Below are 16,019 nucleotides of genomic sequence, written 5' to 3' on the forward strand. Positions count from 1 at the left end.
TTTGGACAGGGCGTTTTAGAAAATACCACAAAAGGCGCGGTAAATGCCATCTGTAGTACGATGCTACATTTTAGGATAACGTATGCTCCAACAAGGTCCACTTGTGTATGTCTACTTGCTGAAACGAATCCCGGCGTAGCTAACCTCAACGTGATAGGCACGTTACCTAATCGAATAAAATAATTCGAAGTGGTTTGTATTCTGTCGAAACTGCCAGACGCGGATCGCGATTTCGATCTTTTTAGTTCTTATCAGCGCGTCGCAAACAGCTCCGACAGAACACAGACCAACTTTTACCTGCTGTCTTAACAGTGCGTTTTAGAAAATACCACAAATGGCGCGGTAAACGCCATCTGTAGTACGATGCTACATTTTAGGATTACGTATGCTCCAACAAGGTCCATTTCAATATGTAGATATCTACTTGCTGAAACGAATCCCGGCGTAGCTAACCTCAACGTGATAGGCACGTTACCTAATCGAATAAAATAATTCGAATTATTTTATTAGTTAGGATTCGTAACAAAAACAATAATGATGCAAAAATGTAGATATAGTCTCCTTGTATGTTTCCAGCATTAAAAATTAACCGCTTATAGTACATGAAGGGGTAAAAAAGGAGAGGGGTAAAAACTTAGACATACAATAGTAATGCGATATCAGTTTTAGATAATCTACTATATTAATATTTCCGTTGTCATGAGTAAATAAACTAATTAATGAAACGGCTACCACTAGCGCAAGGACTAACGACCTTATGATGATAACCTGAGAACAAACTTACCCGAATTTACAATTTATTATTAAAGGGTTACGAAACCTTTTCGGCCGAATTGATCACTGTAATTAACAAAAACCCATTGAAATAGCCGAATTTACAATCGCCTGTATCACTAACGAACCGATTCATTGTTCAAAGTGAATTGCATCTTATAATGCTATCGGATTTATGATTTACACGTACATTGTTTGAATCTAAAACAACATTAATTTTTTATAATTTTTAAGTCAATCAAACTTGAAAAGGTCACATTGAAATAAGTGCGTACTTAGTGGGAGGGGAGGTTTTTGTGTTAGCGCCCCAAATGAGAAGAATACCGTAAGCAAGAAGTTGTAATACTATAATAGAAGCAAGTGGTAGTGAACGATCGTAGGATTTATTTAAAGATGAGAAAGTTACTATAATAAGTCGTAATATTTATTTTTAGAAATATGTGAAGGGTAGTGACAGCAAGGAATGGTAATTTTGTAAAGGATATGGTGTATGGTAAGAGTTCGAAACGAGCAAGCGTGCCGTTTTATTGGACGATTGGAAATAAAGAAGAGGTATTTTGATCAGACTGTGAATGAAAATAAAATTATTCTAATTGAAAACAGACACACTAATGTGGAATATAAAAGTTGTAAAAATGTTCTTACATTTTCTTTTCCTTTCCTTTTGACTTATGATTTCTCAATAATCTTCGTCTAAATAACAATTATTCTTGTCAATGTTAACATGATGTAAGTAATTATAAACAATTGACGATCAAGCACGTCAATAAGCGACATATAGGTCTTCCTTTAATTCCTTGCACCTATATATAAGTACTTGAACTATTTAGAACGCTTCTCATTAAAAAAATGCGGCTGTCTTGGTGTATAAAAGTGAAGGATGCTCAATATAATGGTCATACCAAGGGTATTGGGTCTATTATACATTCCATTTACCAAGAAATTTGATTTAATTTATGATAACAGCTTTTTATTTTTAAACGTTTGATCAACATATTAAATAAAATCCACGGTTCACTGTATGACGTGAATGAAATAAGAATCCACAGGTCAATAAATTCGGGTCATATCGCCGAGTACGAATCTGGCAAGGCAATTTTTGGCGTTACTGAGGGCACTGCTATCTAAACTAAATGTAATAAAACAAAAATAATAGTATTATATACCTACCAACGGAAAAGCATTGTATAAAAGCAGATAAACGTGTCGCATCAACTGTAATGCAAAATGTATCTTGAAGTGTACTGCTGGTTTTTGGGTTNCCCGGGCCAAATGACTCAAAAAATGTGAAAAAAAAGAGAAATTAAAAAAAAACTTAATAAATTTTTAAAACAAGAGCAAAGACCGAGGCAAAGACAAACGCAAATTTCCTCCTACTTCTTAAATTTATTTAAAGACGAGTGCTGTTAAAATTTGTACACTTTCCCTTCTAAACCAGGCCATTTGGTTACATCGCAGCCTGGGCCAAAAGCTTCAGTCCGGCACTGCTCAGCGTATCAAAATTTTGACTCAATACAAGCAATTATTGTCCTATCAAATGAAAGGGCTTGTTGTAAGGGTATAAAATATATTTTTATATAATTTTGAAACAAATAGTTTTAAAGTTATTTAAAAAAATAGATGAAAATTGATCATTTCATTGCCTTACCTCCGAAACACGTATGTCTGTCTGTTTGTTTTTTACTTTACCGTTGCGCTTCAATGCTGAAGTACCGAGATTGTTATTCATTAAATCATTTTAACTTTTTTTAATTAATTAATTGTGAAGTGATAATCGTCATTCAAAAAATTGTAAATAGATCAGTTTTGACCATTTAATTCCTTGTAAAGACTTGTAAACTTTACCTGAGGTATAACAAGTTCAAGTAGGGCATTTTATTCAATAACTAATTTTGACCCGCTAATTTTTAGGCTGTGTGAAACTATTTCTAATTATTTATAACCAATACAAATACTTTAATCAGTAAACAATTTAAAGAAGTAGATTAGATCTCATTTGAGAAGATACTATTCACGTGTGTGAATTTTCAACGAATTCGGTTCAGCTTTGAAGATAATTTCGTACAGCCAGACAGACAAAAAAAAGTGTTTGCACTTTTAATAGCCTTTAAATAATCACATGAGCTTAAAAAGGTAGTAATTTTGATATTGCAGACATCCACTTTAATTTTATTAGTATGCATGTAGATAGATTGATAAAATTTTCTTTACAAAAAGCGAAACATATACAAATAAAACATCATTTACACTGAACATGGAAATTACACATTGTTTCTTTGTCGAATTTTTTTCTGTGTATGTTACGTGAGCGAAATTGCACGTATGGAATATTTTTTTTACCACGTTTGTATAAAAAATCCCCCAAAATTATTTTACATGATGTTTGCAGTTTTCGTTACTGATATTACAATATAAAAGTATAATTATAGACGTACGTAAAAGATGCACCATAATAAGTCTAATAGGAATGCAATAAAACATTAACTAATGTTTGAAGTTCTGAGTTAAATTAAGGGTTTGTTAGAGACATAGTACAACCATAAGCTAAGGGAGGTACAGGTAGACCTAAGTTACCTTTTACTATTCACAAATAGTAAAAGATGTAAGATGTCCTAGGGTAATGCGAAGTTTAGCTCAGGATAGGAGAGTGGCGGTACGTGTCCAACCAGCCTTAGGATTGATGACCTTATGATGACGGTAGATTTTAACAATTAAACCGTACAACTATTTTGTTTATTTTTAATTGATTTATTTATTTGTTTTTTGTTCAAGTTACTGAATGTTCCGAAATTTTTATAAATCTTCTCGTACCGGAACTGCTATGCGGAAATTCAATCTGATGAATTTTATTTTGAACGTCCACCAACGCACCAAGTGTACGCACTAATTTAATATCAGGATATATTAATAAAAATTAAGTTATGAATGGGTGCATTAATAATGATTATTGCAATCGCGTAACAATTGTTTTTTATTGAAAATTTCCTGCCTTTGCGTGGGTACTATTCTTAAGTCTGTAGTTAGTATACCTAGTACATACAACGAGATTTTCTAAAAGATTAAATACGTTTTTTTTTTTAATATACACAGTAGGGGCAAATTGAGAACCGAACGTAGGGATATTCTCTTTTACCTATCATGAAAGGCCGATCATCTTTTGAATAATATCACGTATAGGAAGGTCTGTATCAATCCCTTCAGTCATAATTTTTTGCAATTTAAAGCCTTTTAGGGGTTGAGAACTTTGGTTAGTTTAAAACAGTTTTCCGAGATGCAGGGATTATAGTTAAAAAAAATATATTCTGCACACTAGAGTCGCTGCGCAATAAGCGACTGCGCATACAAGAATTAAGCGATATTGGCCGTGTTCGTTACTGAGATTTTCTGTTTAAAATGATACGTTCGTGCATGTGCAATAACTTTTTCATGGAGTAAACATGCTCAAAATAAATAAATTATAAGTTATAGCATCATTAACAACAATATTTATCAATTTTGAGCATGCGCGAGCTTATCACTTTGAATGGAAAATCTCGGTAACGAATACGACCATTTTCGGTTGTGCACATGAGATTGGCATGCTGAGATTTGACTCTCAAATCCCCAAAAGAAGTGTAACTTCAAAATTAATACGCCATTTACAAAGTCAGCTGTTTTATTTATATATATATATATAAGAAAGCAAAGTTATGAAAATGTACCAGTTCTGTTAAATCATGCTCACATTTAATAAAAAATAACGTGGCGTAAAAATGATAACAATAGGAAATGACACGGTTTAAACTAACCAGGAATTGTTGAAGCATTTTTTATACATTAAATGTGCCGATTGTTCATTATTTGAAGCTATTTATATCGCTTCGAAAATAATTCGAATGAAGGTACTTTTGTAAATTAAGGAAATTTTTTAATTTTTAGAACGTATTTTTTTCGACTTTTAATCATATTTTTTATATTTCAAGTCATACTAGAATTTTGTTTTCTTCACTCCATCTAATCGTACACCCTCAAATAAAATCTATGAGATAAATTTATAAGACAGACGTACTATTTTGACATGAATTAATTTGTAAGCAATAACACTGATATTTTTGATAAACTATTTCGATAAAGAAAAAGTGGAAATTCCTCATGCAATTTCCAAAAGACACTGCGATATATTTCTAGTACGGTATTTTATGATTTGGGCCTTTGGACTTGCACGATATAACCCGATTTGACTATTGGTTTTATTTTGTTTACAAGTCTATTTTACCTGAAATGTATTAAATTGTGTATATTTCTGGGACAAATATGTATTTGTATATCAATAACACTCTTCAGGCTACATCTGACGTGGTTAGCACGCGTATGGTCCGTCCTTAGGCCAACGATCAAAACTTTTAACGCCCTAAATACGCCACTGATAAAGACGTTATGTGCGAACCACATTTGTTCCCTACTAATCATATTTCAAAGCACCTTCATACATTTCTAAAAATCGCTGTAGCCCTCGTGATTACACCTACATATGTACACATATATATACGCATGTAAGTAAACAATAATAGTTACGTATACCTAAATAAAAATTGTTGAAACTACAAATGATACTGATAAATTAAATTAAAAATAGCATTTTACGTCGCCTTTCAATTAATCGTAAACGTACAAAATTAGAAATATGTAAATATTTTTATTTTTATAACCTTGTAATATTAATATTAAATACCTACCTAAAAAATTTGAAGATATCTGACACGTGGCTTAAAAATTTTCAGTATTTGTGGTAAACAATGACTGCCTACCATTATTTATAATGAACTCTCAACGATTCTTAGCAGAAAAATGGTTTGAATGGGCCAGTAGTAAGGAATTAATAAAAATTCTTCAAAATTTGCTCATATAAGGAGCCATTATCTTTCTTCTTTTATTTTCAAAACTATTGAAATCAAAGTTGTGAAATGATCAGCATTTATACAGTTCTTCTTAAATTTTACGGAAACAATAATGAAAAGACTTTATGCACAATTTCTTGAGAAATCTGCAATTTTATATGTTAGATTCCATAGGAATGGTATATAAATGGAATTCGTAATTGTCTTGATTTATTATTGTTTTTTCTAATATATATATAACTATTATCGGGCAATACCTACCTATCATTTTAAAGTAATCCTGTTTTACATCTGGTCATATTTCTTTCGTTTCCGAAAGGGTAAATTAAGGCTCATTTGTATGCAATGTACTTTTTCTTTCTAAATATTCGGAATATTAAGTTATAATTAAGAATAATAAATTATTAAAAAATTAATTAACAAAAATCATCCCCGAATTTTCTGCCTTTAGAGGTGGTATGTTTTGTTTAAATTTAAATTATTCCACCCTTAAGTTATACCTTCTTCAATAAAAAAAGAGCCATACCCACAAACAAGAAAAGGTTAGAATGGATAGAGAAGGTTAGAAATGAAGAGGTATTAGAAAGAATAGGAGAACATTGTGGAAGTCAATGAGGAATACGCGAGATAGCTTGGTAGGACACCTCAGGCATAATAGTCAAGTCAGAGACATATTAGAGGCAGCAATGGGAGTTAGGAGGGGTAGAAGTAGATCTAGATTAGATTACTGTTCGCAAATTGTTAAGGTTGTGGGTTATTCTAGTTTTAGGGAAATGCGAAGATTAGCTCAGGATAGGAAAGAGTGGAGGTGCGTGTCCAACCAGTCTTAGGACTGACGACCTTATGATGATGATGATGACGCACAAATAAAATACAGTCGAATTGAGAACCTCTTCCTCTTTTGAAATCGCTTGCAAAGGAAATTACATGCCTGAACATTTTCTCTTAATATTTTTGAAACGAGTACCTTGCTTACGACAACATTTCTGTTGTCTGTTTCCATCTTTTATTTTGTTTATTGTCAACATTTTACAATTAATAAAATTAATAGATAGTAATCTGTTTGTGTTGTCGGTATTGTTGTTTACATTCGGATTGCAAAGGTAAAAATTTTGTTTATTTTAGAATTCTCTATTTCTGTAGTAAACGACTCGATTCCAGATACTTATGGAAAAGTATACTTACGATCGGATACATACATACACATATGTGAAGGTATAAGATATCAGGTTCTTGGCCAGCTAGACTCTTCGAGAAGTGGGTCGGTGACCACTTTCTTTGTGGTACGCGTTTACCATCTTAAACTGTCCACCTGTCATTTATACGTTGACTGAATGGATTAAAAAAAAATGTTCTGAGTGAATGAATAATTGAATGATGTCTGGTTATAAGATAATAGCTAAATTTTCATGTAACAGCAATTCAACCACTCCTTCTCACTGTCGTCGACCTTTTCAGGATTTCCAATACTTCTACTTAAGAATTAGACTAATTGATCTATCACTTGGCTTACTGGCAAAATAAGTACGCCGATATCTTTAAATTTTTTTTATTTCAACAAATTTTATAAATTTTTGAGACTAATGTTGACTAGTTTTTAATTTGATATTGATTGCGATAGGTGTCTGCATAAAAATGATTCTTTCGTTATGGTATGGATCAAAATATAATTAAATACCTATTATATTTTATTTAAACTGAGTAACCTACTAGAACAACAGACTATAAAGTGTCATTTTCTCCAAAAACATTTATCATATCAATAAGACAATGCAACAACTTCGAGAAAGAAAAGTCTTTTTTCCTCGAAAGTCAAGTTAAAATGTGCTATTGTTTTCTTTCATTGTCGTTTCTTGTCGTTTATGTCAACAAATGAAATTTATAAACTTTTTCAATATCAGTACGAAGAAAGCGCTTACGTAAAATGACATTTGTGGTCAAGGAAAGTCAGGGAAACGTTAGTGATTTTGTTTCCCGTAAACAGTAGCTACTTTGATTATTTCAAAGTTATGGGTAGCAAAAGTGAATCAATTTCTTTTTCAGTATAACGAAATACCTACAAGGGTCATTCAAAATAAAGGAGAAAATTGATAAATAGAGTACAAGTTGACACAACTGGAATCTCCCCTTATAAGTTGAATGCGCTAGAAGTTATCGTGTTTATGATGTTAAAATTTCATTAATTAAACGTGTCCGTTTGAAATGTCAACTTTAAATAAACAGTGTTCAGTAAGTAGGTTTTTTTTGGTTGTGTCCTAGGGGATTAACTACAAAATGCTCACTCATAAGATGATAACGTATCTGACACTGAATATGGATGTTATGAGGCTTAGCAAAAAAGATGTGTGGTAAGGGCTCCGGCATGTTTCCTTGCCCGTTACACTCATCACGGAGCCGGAGTGGCCCATATGACATGAGTGTCAAGGATCGATAAAAGGTGGCGATTCGATAAACTCAGGATGGCTTATCAGTTCCAAAGAGCAAGTAATTCAACTAGTAGGAGAATGTGTTGGAGGCTGTCTGTCCGGTAAATCTGACGTTGGACTCGTAGTAGTAGTGGTGGTAGAGGGGTGCTCGGGAATTAAGACTACCCTGGATTAGATTGGTCCTGCCCGTACCAGAGAATTCAAGCAGTCTTACTAACTTCCTAGATGGAACTGCTAGCAGTGGCTTCAACGTATCTCAGTCCCTCGTTGAAGGGCGTAATGTGTAAACCTCAAATTATAAATCATCACGTTAATCAGTGGTTCAGAAACAATCGAACTTGAATGCAAATTTCTGAAGCAACAGACCGAAAAGTAAAACAATGAATGGAAAGTCAAAACTCAGGCATCAGCAGAACAACTCACGTTGATACTATTGGTCCCAAGACATCTTCTGAACAAACTAAAGTCAGTAATCATTTTGCTAGACCTCACACTGTCTGCTAACTGACGAAGAAGTAATGAAAAGCGTGATGTTTCACTTCTTACATAGATTAGATTTGATTCCATCAGATTTCTACCTGTTTACTCCTTGAGTGGTGTGGTGGCATTACAAGAGAAGATATTCAACAGCAGCGGAGGGATTAATGAATGAGGGGTGAGGTTGAGACAAGTATATTAGCATTGGTGGCGTTGAAAAATAGGATAAAATATCATTTTGTACAAATACGTTGCTTTTATTTTTTCTAGGTTGATTTGTCTCTTTAATTATTGAACAAATCTCGTATGAATTGTACTTTCTTAGAAGCTGCGATTTCGTGTAACACTATTCAAGATAATCAAGTAGGTAACTCAGTGACATCAATCGTTTGATTAAAATTCCTATTCGCAATTGTTTACGCACAATTTATTAAACGTCTTTCCAACTACATATCCTACCTGTTATGCATTCATAATGCCATTCAATACACACGATCTGCTAATAGTCACGTATCTGACTAGAACGTATACAAAAAGGTATAAGTGTAATGTATGAATGAACAACATAAGAAAAAGTTCCGAATTCAATGTACCCATATACAAACGTGAGAATCACTAAGAAGTTCAGGATTAGATGGTGTACGGAAAGAACATTATTTGAAAGAATTCCTAGAAGGAAAAAAGATAAAGTACATAATGGTCCGAATGAGCTGAAGACCGTAATAAGTTAATATAATGACTAATATAAGCCAAAACTGACTCGGTTCGTACATGACATCATTATCAGGACTGTACTTAGGACGCTGAGTTAGTATTTCTACCATCCGAGATACACGTACCACATTAGTGTAGGTCTCGTGAAAATGCTTTACAGTTGCTTTCATGTGTGAAGCCACATCTGTTACAAAGAAAATCAAATTGTTCTTGTTGACTTCGTAGTTTTTACACAATCGTCGGCCTAAGTACGGCCATTATATTTTTATTAAGAACAAAATACCAATCTAGTTACGGATTAAAAAAGCAAAGGTGTTTTTAAATTAATGGACCGGATTTGACAATGAAAATATCAGACAGAAATGGTAAATGTTTAGCTAATAGTAATTATTATTGTGTCAACATCAATAAAGTTGAAGTGCATGTTCAATATTCGCATTTTTGTACTGTAAAGCCACTTTAGTTGAAAACAATTTTGACGCCTATCAACAGGTAAATTTTTTGCCTTCGAGTTGTTTTGTTAAGAGATAACATATTTGTGAAAAGAGACCAGGGCGCATGCGCACAACTGATTTTTGAAAATTGTAGTTAAAATAGTAAACAAACCACCGTATGAAGTAATGTTCAGTTTATGCACAGAAACCGAAATATTGTAGGATTACAATCAGAATCATTAACGCACACTTTATGTAGATAGCTGTTATAGCAATGATAAGAAGTGTTTCATGCCCTCCAGGTAAATAAAGAAATGTCCTAGATTTTTTCCACTTTCGTCAATGTATGTAGGTCAAGTTGGCCTCGGTAGATTTCAGGTTGAAGGTCGATTTTTGGTAAGGTCTCACTCGGTAAATGAACTGAATTTATTTCTAGTCGTGATTTCTTGTTATTTTCGTAGCTATACGTGCAGATGCAAAAAGTTACATTTAAAATTTTGTTGCTTTTACTTTCGATTGCACCAAGAGTTACAAACCTGGCCTTTAAAGATTAATCATTGTTATTTTCATAAATTTGCTATACGGAAGTAGAATGAAACAGTTATGCTGAAGGGAACTGTGACATAATTTTATTTTTTATAAGATTTCCTTTGATGGGTAGATAAAGAAGAAGAAAATTTTTTTCATCCTACTATTTTCAAACAATTATTTAAGAATTTGATAAAATCTTACAAGATAGTTTGTTTCAATTAGACTTAGCCGTCGTAATCAGGTAATTTGGCGAGGATTTCCATACATATCAGAAAGTAGTGGAATTTTCGAAAACATTCTGAAAATTTAGATAAAATTTCAGAATATTTGAAATCGTTCAGCTTCTGGAAAATTCGAGAACTTTATCGTGAATTCTATAACTTTCGATAGCGTTTTGAAACTAGAATTTTCAAGGAAATTTTAGAACATCTGGAACTTCTGAGCAAATTTTAGTTAATTATAAAAAACTCGAAAGTTCCATAACTTTCTAGAACATTTTGCACATTTTTCATCCACCACCAGACTTCCCTAAGATTTTTCAATGAAATTTTGGAACATCTGGAATTTGTAAGGAAATTCTAGTTAATTCTAGAAAATTCGAAATTTCCATTACTTTTCAGAACATTTTCGTTTCTTTCATCCAACATCAAACTTCCCTAAATTAACCGAATACGTTTCCGACCTTCTTATGAGAAACCAGTATGTTCAAAAGAGATCATTGCAAAAATATAAATAAATAATAAATTTTGGAATCATTCAGAAGATTCTAGAAAATTCTGGAAACTTTATCGAAAATTCCATGACTTTCGAAAGCGTTTTGAAACATTCCAGAGTTTTCAAGGAAATTTTGGAAGATCTGGAATTTTTAAGAAAATTATAGTTAATTCCAGAAAATTCGANACAGGCAAAGAATTTTAATATTTTATTTAATGTATATAATTTAACGGGTACCTAATTATCGTCGTCATTATTATAATACTCCAAAATTAAAAGGTTCCTCATCATTAATTAGCGAACAGTAATCTAAACTAGAGTTTATTTGTTCCCTCATTGGTCTTGTTTCTCTAGGATGTCTCTAACTAACTTTTCATGTCAAATGAGTTATCTTACCGTTCTATCTCTCTTATTGGCTTCCTAATTTTTCCGATTTATCGTTATTTCTATATGAACGTCTTGGGAGATCCAAAGACAGGAGTCCTCTGATTCTTCTGAAAATTTGCAGTAGCCTTCCAGTTTGCTAAATAACAAGATATCTTTGACGACTCCAACTGGAAGGGGTTAAAAAATTCCTTATTTTTTTTAAAATTTTCTGTTCCTTGTTCATGTTATAGTTAATATGAACCTCTTGAAGGTTAAACTACTAGTTAGGTTGTCCCAGTTTGGAGTTTATGAAGTTTGATATGTATACCCTATTTTGCCAATCCCTGGTCGCCTAAAAGAGGAAACTTGAACATGAACACGCACAAAGTTCATAATCTTAATATATATAAATTACGTGCCACGTTGTTTGTCCGCGATGGACTCCTAAACTACTTCACCGATTTTAATTAAATTTGTACACCGTGTGCAGTAAATACCCCTTGGTCTCCTGCTGAAAGTAAGGGAGTTTGGTCACGGTAGGTAGAAGTGGGTGGTTGTAGGTGGCGAAAATGTGATATCTGTCATTTTCTAACTTATGAGACCTTTCGGAAAGTTCTAAAAATTTCTGAAATGATCCAGAAAACTCCAGAATCTGTGCAACTGTTACAATCGATCTAGAATGTTCTAGAAGGTTCTAATAATTTCTGGAATGATCTAGAATGTTCCAAATTGTGTGCAACTATTAAAATCGATATGGAATGTTCCAGAAAGTTCTAGATATCATTAAACACGCCATGTATAATAACCCTAGCAACGCCGGGTTTCGCTGCTAGTATATATATATATATATGTGTGTGTATGTAGTATGTAGATTAAACCTTGTTTATTCAGAACAGTGAATGAACTGTAAGATTAAATTTGAACGGTCAAAAAATCTTTTCGGTGCTCTTGTCATTTAACAAAATAAAATAGTCCTTCAAGAGGAGAGAACTTCGGTTTATGATTATGTCATCTCGTAATCCTTATAGAACATGATAAGAGACATATATATTTTTATTGCATGTGGTTTTTGTCGATCCTTAATTCTATAAAATCTACCTTAATTGGAGTAGTGTAAATAAACTTTTATGGAAGATTCGGTCTAAAACACATACAGATGGTGCTACCTATATGTGCCCGTGTAATTCACTTAATTAATTGTAAACAAAATGATAAGAAACGAAAAGAGCAATGATACGATTAAGTATATTGTATTATTGTATCACGAGCCATCCATGTGGGTGTGCACGAATTGCAATACTATTTTTATCATTATAAAAAAGGTTTTTGTCACTGTGACGCGTGAAAGGCGTAGCTCAGACCCGCCTATCTTTTTCGTCACCCTGACTTGCACTATTACTGTGTTGTTTAAACATTTTATCTTAAATACTTAAATTTTTTTGCTAACACGACAAATTAGGAAGTTAACGATAATTATCTTAATCATGTCCTTTCCATATTTACTCAATCTTGCTTCTTGTGTTTATTTTTTGTTAAAACTGTTTTATGGTGCGTGGTTAAAGTGCGACGTAAAGTAAATACGTTCGTGTATTTGAACATTTGTTATAATTGAATAGTTACTGGTCTTAAAGAGATGTAAATGTTTTTAAAATTAAATCGCATGAGTTTAAGGTTTCTAACGCATAAGTGAAAACATGTTAAACATATAATTATTTCATTGACATTCAGGATGAACCTATAGTATCGTAAGCAGAATTCACAAATTGAGAACCAAATTTATTCAGAAATTTTAATAATAAGCCGTATATCCTATTTGGATTGTGTACTCTGTGGATCCGGCCCTCTTTTAAAGGATCCGGCCCTTTTTTTAAAGGATCCGGCCGGGTACCGGATAACGACCTGGCAATCCTGCAATCCCGGGTAATAATTCTACTAAAGAAAGAAAAAAGCTAGCACCAGCAATAATAATAATTTAAAAAATATAACACAAAAATCTACCCAATGAAAATTGGAAATTAATGTTGTCTTGGGATACGCCGTTGTCTTAATTTGTATTATTTATTAATTACTATACTAAACATGGAAACATGGACAGTAGGCGTAGCGGAAAAGAAAAGGTTAGAAGCGTTCGAAATGGTGGTGGAAGATACCATGGATAAAGAAGGTTAGAAATGAAGAGGTATTAGAAGTAATAGGAGAACAGAGGACCCTGTAGAAGTCAATAAGATATAGGTAAAATAGGTTAGTAGGGCACCTCAGGCATGAAGGTCTAGTCAGAGACATATTAGAGGCAGAAACGGGAGTTAGGAGAGGTAGAGGAAGACCTAGATTAGATTACTGTTCGCAAATTGTTAAGGTTGTGGATTATGCTAGTTTTAGGGAAATGCGAAGATTAGCTCAAAATAGGAAAGAGTGGAGGTGCGTTTCCAACCAGTCTTAGGACTGACGACCTTATGATGATGACTCATCCACTCTTTCCTAATCCTGAGCTAAACTTCGCATTTTCCTAAAACTAGAACATCCCACATCCTTAACTATTTGCGAACAGTAATCTAATCTAGGTCTACCTCTACCCCTCCTTACTCCTGTTTCAGCCTCTAATATGTCTCTGACTAGACCTTCATGCCTGAGAAGGTGTCCTAGGTGATGACTATACTAAATTATTTGTTATTTTGATATAGTTGTTGTGAACAAGAATACATCAGTATGACCGAAGTTTAACAATTTCTGTCGCTTGTAGGTATATCAGGTTTTGATTAAACGATAACTATTATTGTATGTTATTCAAATTTGGTCACCTTGCAGTCTTGTAGTGTTTATGAACGTTATAGGTTCGTTTCAACGGTTTCAACTCAAGCCTCTGGCTGAAAATCCGCCAACCAAGAATTAAAATTTAATTGGTTTAGTATTTTAACGACTTTTTGAACGGGACTCAATGCAGTTTGGGACGATGGTTTAGATGGTATAGTTAGGACGTTTAAAATTGGTATAGTCCGCAATAAAACTGTCCCATTTGCTTTCTGTTTTTAACTTACTAACTAAACTAGAGCGGTTGCTAACAGAACGCCTAGTTTTACTCACAGCAGGCGTTGTAGGAAATATTGTAAGCATAGAAAAAGATGTCAGGTAGGAATTGCAGCGGACACTAATAAAGAAAAGGGAATAGCATTACACAAATTAATGTGTACCAGAAAGAGATGCAGACAAGCAGAATTTGTACATATTGCCAGCATCGGACTTAAAGAAATACATTCTCATGAATTTAGGGAAGCAAAGAATATAATTCCAACCGGATCGTTACAGAGCTGACCCTGACTTTTTACGTACCTAAGCAACCCCTAACCGCTGCACCACTTACTATTATTCGGTTATCTGTTTTTACTTTTTCTGTACTACTCATGAAGCATTTTCTAACTTGACAAGGACGTGTTCAAAACACAGAAAATAATTACAGTCCCAAGTACATACAAGAAAGAAGATACGTCCATTCTCACAGATAATTTATTGAGGACTTTGGTAATTGTGATCGTCCGAACTTTATTTTATGGAAAGACTCCCCCAGGCTAATTATGAACGAACGAACCAGTGGTAAAGGTCTAGATGATGGCCCCCACCCGTGAAGGGAGTGGTAGTGGGGGGGATCGAAAGAGCAGGTATTCCCCACCACTGTACCATAAAAAGTTCGTGGCGGTCTCACCCCCATAAAAAGTTATGGGGGTTCAAAGTTAATAAATATGCTAATTTTTATACATTTCTAGGCATGTAAATATTTATATAGTCATTCTTAAACAATATTCAAAGGTCAAACTAATGAAAAATACATAAAAATATTGAGAAAGTTATATAAAACATTATTTAAATATCATTAGGGTTAGGTTAGGTTAGGTTATCGGGTTTGGGGGTGGGGGGCCATCATCTAACCCCCATAACTTTTTATGGGGGTGAGACCGCCACGAACTTTTTATGGTACAGTGGTGGGAGAGACCTCCTCTTTTGATCCTACCCACCCCTACCCCGAGGGGGTGGGGGCCATCATCTATACATTTACCCGAACCATTAACTGTAGTAGTTTTGTGGAGTACCCGGCTATCCGGTACCTGATAAAATCAGTATCCGGTACATCACAGTTCCCAGAGGGGAAAGCTTGGTATAGGGAAAGGTTTTATGGAGTATTCAGCGTAAAATACATACAAATGGAGCTGCAGATGTATTTCCCATAATTCAATTATTTAATAAAATGATAAAAAATGAGAAAGCGATGATACGATTAACAAGTGCCACACGTGCATGGTGTTATTGTATCACGAGCCATTCATGTGAGAGTGCACGAATTGCAGTATAATTTTCGTTATGTAACACAGAAGCTTCGTATCATTCCATCGCGAAAAGGTGTAGCTCAGACGCGCCTGTCTTTCTAGTCATCTTGACTTGCACTTTTTGTATTATTTCAAGCATGTTTTCAAAAACATCACAAATTAGGAAGTTATCCTTTAATTATCATAATCTTAACCTTTTCATATTTATTCAAAGTTGCTTCTTGTGTTTATTTTTGGTTAAAACTGTTTTTAAGTGTCACGTTGAGTAAAAACATCGTGTATTTGAACATTTATTATGAATAATTAGTAAGTTGTATTAGACGGATTTATTAAATGGTTGAAAGATAACATTACTGCGCAGGTAGAACAAATTTTGGCTTTTTAGTACAT

The sequence above is a fragment of the Agrilus planipennis genome, unplaced genomic scaffold, assembly GCF_000699045.2.
Source record: "Agrilus planipennis isolate EAB-ADULT unplaced genomic scaffold, Apla_2.0 scaffold10, whole genome shotgun sequence".
Taxonomy (NCBI): Eukaryota; Metazoa; Arthropoda; class Insecta; order Coleoptera; family Buprestidae; genus Agrilus; species Agrilus planipennis.